This window comes from Kryptolebias marmoratus, linkage group LG4, assembly GCF_001649575.2.
Source record: "Kryptolebias marmoratus isolate JLee-2015 linkage group LG4, ASM164957v2, whole genome shotgun sequence".
Taxonomy (NCBI): domain Eukaryota; kingdom Metazoa; phylum Chordata; class Actinopteri; order Cyprinodontiformes; family Rivulidae; genus Kryptolebias; species Kryptolebias marmoratus.
Window position 1 is genome coordinate 27243174 of NC_051433.1, and position 6688 is coordinate 27249861.

Below are 6688 nucleotides of genomic sequence, written 5' to 3' on the forward strand. Positions count from 1 at the left end.
GGGGTGTATGACCTCTCCGCTGATTTGAGGAAGAGTTGTTTCATTTCCACAGGTAGCGTTGATCTCAAAGTTCACCTCCAGCCGTTGAATCTTTATTTCTAAAAACTGAAGTCTTTGTAGAATACTGCTGATGTCCTTGGGGTCGGACGGGGGCATTTTGCCCTAGTTCAACTTGGAGGTGAAGAAAAGTAAGGTAAAAATAAAAATAAAAGTGAGAAAATCTCCCAGTCCTTAGGTTTGAAGTAATCCAGTAATGATGTCGATAATGTAAATATAATTAATTGTAAATATAATTATAAAAATTGTGACTTTAAAAATAATTCACAGGCAAAGTTATCAGTTATCAGTAAGGACGAGAGCGAGCAGGACAAGCTGTTCCTCCTTCAGCTGCCAGGCTCAAAAAAACATCCAATTCAAATTAATTAATGTAAACATCCAATTCAAATGTGAATCACTGTATCTGGGCACAGTGAAGGTCAGGGCCAATACACTCTGGACAGCAGAGATTTCACCAATGACACACTTTGGATGTAGAGTGACAGCATGATCAGTGATGTTACTGAGAATGACAGGAATCTTATTTGAAGCTCTTGTGTTAATGTTAATTAGTGCACACTGAAGAAAGAACCCACCTGGCAAAGAAGATTCAGGCGGTTCGATCAAGAAGGTATGATTGAGATTGGTCTTTCCTATTCTGATATTTCCAAAGAGGCATATTTTGTGTCTGGCTGGAATGGTAATACAATGCAATTTAACAGGACAAGGTTTAGTTTCACTTTCAAGGGCTCGAGCTACATGTTGGAGCAGTAACGCAAGACTGCCTGCCATTTTGAAGAATGTTGACTTGTCATGACTGACTCCATGTAAGTAAAGCTCTAGCAAGACATTAATGTCAACTAAGACAGGAATCTTGCTATTGAACAAGCATTCTGGGACAATGAGAGCTAAAATGTGCATTCCCTCGTCTGTTGCATTGACATTTACAAGGAAAGTGAGAAGGACTTCTACACACCCAAGGTAAGGCACTGCCTGTCCCCCAGCCCCCTCAACCTCAAGAATACTATGTATGGGCTGAAAGGGTATGTTTGACAGCTATCTGTTGTGGAAAGTCTCTGAAATTGTTGTTACTTCAGACCCAGTGTCTAGGATAGATTCGCATATTACATCTAAAGATCTAGTGAAATTACAGCGAGAGCCCAAAAGTCCAGCAGGCATCATGCAAGTGGTATTACTGCTGTTTTCAGGAAAACACCCATCATATTTACTATGGGACTTGTCTGGTCTACGGCTCCCGGTCATCCCGTGGGACGGTGCTCTATTCTTTGGCAAAGATGTTCTGAGGGTTGCCTGGCAAGCCCAGAATCTGTCTCGTTTCTCTTTGAGCTATATATTTTTTTTCTACGGACAAGGCCAAGATTCAGCTTGAAAGTACACTTAGCTGAAATGTGGCCATCTCTGCCACACTTAAAACAGAACCATGGCTTATATGAGGTTGGATTTATTATTTATTTATTTCATTTTGGGCAAGACTACTCTGTGCTTCCTCAGGTCTTTTCTCCCTTGTTGAATTAGCTTTGCAACCTGTTTCCAGAGCTCAGCTACATCCTTTTCAAGCTTAGTACTTTTTTCATGTTTCTTTGTTGTTTTGAGAGTATTTTCGGGTTCAGATACTGGCATGCTCAAAACTTAATGGACGTGCTGCAGCTATTGTGCTTTCAAGATGCTTTTTCATACTATTGATTTTGGCTGCTCTCCTGTCCTCCTCTGTCCTCAAAAGCAAAAGCAGTTCAGGGGATGATAGGGGGTTGGTCTTTTGGTGCTCTAGTTGGAGGCCAATGGCTCTGGTCTCAGCACCCTCTACAGAACTGCTGGAATATGTGCTTGTCAGCTTCAGCGGCTGAAACTCCCCTTCTAGATATGGCTTTAGTGAGGAGGGTTTGGAGGCGGTTTAAGTAGGCAAATGGTTTTTCACCTGATTTTTGGTTGGAGCCGAGGAAGGTAGCAAACAGGTCTTCATCACTTTAACCACTCCAAATGCTGACTCAAGCTGAGTGAGGTAAGCTTTGGGGGATGCATTTGTACCAAGTCGTTTAACAATATCAGCAGCTGGCCTGAGGATGCTCTCTAATATTCCCCTTACTTTTGTGAGTCAGAGAGTATCATATCATTGAGAAATAAATGTACTTGAGTTCACCAGGCAACATAATCAACTTTACCATTTGGCTTTGGCAGCCTTCAAGAGAAAGTTTAGATTCTGCTTTGGCTATAGCTATATGGTTTGGAGTCACTGCAAATTAAGTGTTCAACTATAACCAAGAAACCAGGCAGCAGGGCAACTGAAAGCAATGAGATGAAGAAATGAACTCCAGGAATCCACATCCATCCATCCATCCATCCACTCTTCACCTTTCCAGATTGCGGGGAGCTGATGCCTATTTCTAGCCATCACTGTGAAAGAGGCGGGAGACACCCTGGACAGGTCACAAGTCCACGACAGGGTCACATAGACAAATGACACAAACAACCATTCACACTCACTCATACCTATGGACAATTTAGAGTTACCAATTAGCCTAACATGAATGCTTTTAGTCTGTGGGAGGAAACCAGAGTACCCGGAGTAAACCCACACGAGCAGAGGGAGAACATGCAAATTCCTCCCAACCAGGCTCCAGGTCAGGAAGTGGTCCTGCAACCTTCTTGCTAGGAGGTGACAGTTCTAACCACTGCGCAACAAATCCTCTATAAAAAAAGACAGTCTACACAAAATGTTCATAAAATTAACATCTATAATTTACAATTAAATTTACTTGTTCCATTTATACTAATGCTCTATAGTGCACCTTCAGTATTTAACTTCAATTGGTTTCTAATACCATTAGAAGTAAAATAAACAACTTAAAATAAAGCTAATAACCCACAAAACACATATTTGTGCTTTATATAAAGTAGACGTGATCTGTACTAAGCCTTTAAACTTAAACCTCCTATCGTCCTTGGGGTCAATTTGACCCCATTCAATGTTTATCATTCAGAAAATAGTAGTTGACTTTTTTTCTTTTGCTTCATGTTTCGTGACTTTTCCTAATTTGATGGGAATAAAGTTTGATAAAATTGTCATGCTGATATTTTTTCAATGTGCTGAACACATATTGCACGCATTGGTCGTCCTCAGGGGTCAATTTGACCCCAAGCTGTTTTAGCTGTTTAAACTTGTCTATCAGTGTGTGTGACCTAACATGACTACATCTGCAGGTGCAGTTAATACTTTTGAGTTGACATATTTTGTTTTATTTATTTATTTTGATACTTCCCGCACCATGAATCCAGCATGAATGTGTGTGTGTGGTAGTCCCGCAAGGACATTGGTAGTTCATGCAAAATCATCCATCCATCCATCCATTTTCTTTACCCGCTTCTCCATTCTGGTTCACGGGGCGCTGGTGCCTATCTCCAGCAGTCACTGTGCGAGAGGCGGGGGACACCCTGGACAGGTCGCAAGTCCATCGCAGGGCCACATAGAGACAAACAACCATTTACACTTTCACTCACACCTAGGGTCAATTTTAGAGTCATCGATTAACCTAACATGCAAGTTTTTGGTCTGTGGGAGGAAACCGGAGTACCTAGAATAAACCCACGTGTGCACAGAACATGCAAACTCCACCCAGAAAGGACCCAGGCCGAGAAGCAATCCTGCAACCTTCTTGCTAAGAGCTCTAACCACTACTCCACTGTGCCACCCTCATAAAAAATGAGGGAGGAACAAATATAAAAGCTTGCATCTCAGTCCTCTATCCAAATCATTCCTCATTGTGCTCTGAATATACTGCAATCTGCATGCTCTCTCTTTGAAAATGTCTTCTGGGAAAAGGTTTACTGTCAAAGATGTTTTGGAACAGCTCTTGGACTTAGAGGAGATTGTCTCTGAGACAGAGGACTGTGTTCAGGAGGACCCTGATATTGAGGAATTCTCATCTGATGAGAATGAGAGTGTTGACCCTCCTGTTGTCTGTCAACCACCTGCAGACACGATCTCTTCCAAAAATGGAAAGATACCATGATCCCTTTCTCCACGGAAATAGCAGGGTAGATGTTGCGCTAGTAATATGATCAAAATGGTTCCAGGACCCACCAGATATGCAGTCAGCCATGTTGATGACATCAAGTCATCATTTGAGCTCTTCCTGAGAAGTAAATTTGAGAAGATTTTTATGAAAAATTCAAGATAAATTCTAATTTAAAGGTTTGGCCAGATGGTGGCACTAGAGTACAAGTCAACTCACTGATTTTCAAGGGGTTATTTATGTATTCAACAAATAAACAAAGTGACTGTCACAAAAACAAGGTCAACAACATTCTGTAAATCATTTTCACAAGGTAAATATCCATGGGGTCAGATTGACCCCAAGGACCAAATTTGTTATTATATTTGAGGACGATAGGAGGGTTAAGGTCAATGGGCATCTTCCATAGAACAAAAACAGTAAATTATACAAATTTACAATGTGAATAGCTACCAATTACTTTTAAAATTATCCCAACTGGTTTCTAGCAACAACAAGGCTTAGATATAATTTTATACCCTTTTTACACTGTTTTAACTGTACACATGCACTAACTGCACAAAAAGGCAGCTACAACTCACCGGAACAACCTCACTTCTCAAAGATTAAGGCTCAAGTTCCAACACAGTTCAATAACATTCACAAGTCCTCGAGGATATATATGTCTTATCCATAAGCAGTAATAAATTATTTTCTGAATCGCCTTTGCTTTTAAATCAATGTGTATGTATACACACACCTACGTGTTTTCATGAAATATCAGGACGTATGACAAAAATAGGACAGATGGATACGTGCCTTTCCAAAGGTTCTAGAGGTCTGAAAATCAAATGGTTCTCTATCTATGCTTCCAGGAAAACATTTATCTATTCAGATTTTAGCTAGAGCTGACCTGATTTTTATGTGACCTATGGGGACATTGTCTGGTTTATGTGACTTTTGAGGACTTTTACCTGTCACATGTCTAAGTGAATTGTGAGGTCCAGAGATACACACAGTATTTTCCAGTATATATGACTTATGAAGACCAGATAACTACAGTGTCAGTATTTGCAACATGGCCTGTTTGAAATATCTGCATAATAAGCATAGTTGTGTATTTGTCACACTCACCAGACAATTAACATCTGGAATAAATACAAGACAGTAAAACTGAGTTGTTCAGAGACTTAAAAGAGACAGTCAAAGAATATGGTAAGTCAACTGTTTAATCCTTATTGTACAGCATTTATGAATTTTGCAGATAGCATTCATCTGGAAAGAGAGGGAAAAAAAAACAAAACACTCACTTTCTTGATTTTCTTTCTTTTTTTTAATTGTTGGTGACAAACGTAAACTTAAACAATGAGGTTTCTTGAACATTGTGCTATTCAAAATAATAGATGAATAAAATTAAATGAATAAATAAATAAAGCTTCCACTGTCTATGAAACTGAACAATTTGTTTAGACGGGTTGGCTGAAATAAAAAGTGTCATACTTACTCAAAGTAAACTTATGATTCCCATTCCAGAGGATTTGTTGATAAAAGTCTAAAAACCACAATCACAAACATCTAGCCAACAACAAAGTAATATTGAATACTTAAGTGATAACCGTAACAGTTCCTTCATGTACAATTCTTTTGTTTAAGACTAAGAGCATAGTCTGCATTTATCCTAAATGCTATTTTCTGAAAGAAATTAGAACAGGTGCTGTAAATAAACCCACTGGAAAGTTGGAAAAAAATATGTATAAACACAAAATCAAATTTGACAGAACTGAGCAAAAGCAGACAATGAAAATAAAATTTGCTATCACTGATAAAATTGCACCTGAGTCAAGTTTAGGATTTGATAGTTCTATTTATTCATTCTCCTTTTTGATGCTACGATTCTGTAATGAATGTAGTTCAGCTGCCTGGAGGCAGGTGTCACAGTCCCTTTTACCTGGTACTTTGCAGCTTGTTATGAAATGTAACATGTGCCGTTCAACAGCCTTCACTTCATCATCTGTCCACTTGTTTCTCACCTTCCAGCTGTCATACATGCAAACAAAATAAAATATCTTTACTGAAGAATAGTAACAATGAAAAATGTTTAATATAAGATATTCTAGACAGAAATGTGAATATACAATGCTCTTTTTACCTTGCTTCTTATTTGAACACTTCAAAGAAGATGCACCCACTTTAATTGCTGTCATGCTGTGAATCTGAAAAGATGGAGTATGTATCATGATAAATATATACATATATTATACAGAAAAGTAATAATGAAGTCAAGTATCTATAAACAATGTCCAGTCTCAGAACTTTACCATTAAATCATACTGAACAAGCCACAATACCTCTCTGCTGATGTAGGTCAGCTATGGTTTCTTCTTTAAAATCATCATCAGTCGTGGCAACCTTATCTGGTTGGGTAAAAACAGTCAGGACAAAAGTATTAAAATTAACGGCCCAACACAAGTTATGTACGAATCTTTGTAACTGATGTTGCATACTAAATTTTACCATCAGGATGTATGTCAATGTCATCCAGTCCTTTCCCCTGCAGGTCAGACAGTTTCCCTTTTTCCATTGCTATCAACAGTTTGCTGACTTTTGCCAGCTGTAGAGNTACTCTCTGGAAGCCGGTAGAA

At 38.9% G+C, this 6688-nt stretch overlaps 1 protein-coding gene across 3 annotated transcripts in view; it reads right to left on the reverse strand.

The window, feature by feature from the left end:
- cdk18 (cyclin dependent kinase 18) overlaps positions 1-6688 on the reverse strand; it is a 183428-nt gene that overhangs the window by 87664 nt on the left and 89076 nt on the right. The window contains exons 1-4 of one of the 3 annotated variants that reach the window (XM_017440239.3): positions 6561-6688; positions 6395-6460; positions 6196-6259; positions 6077-6083 (exon numbers count right to left, since the gene is read on the reverse strand). The exons of 1 other annotated variant lie outside the window; for it this stretch is intronic. The gene's annotated coding sequence lies outside the window, so the exon portion shown is untranslated. Of the gene's footprint in view, positions 1-6076; positions 6084-6195; positions 6260-6394; positions 6461-6550 lie in introns of all 3 variants that reach the window. One more of the 3 variants, XM_017440240.3, reaches the window with a different exon arrangement.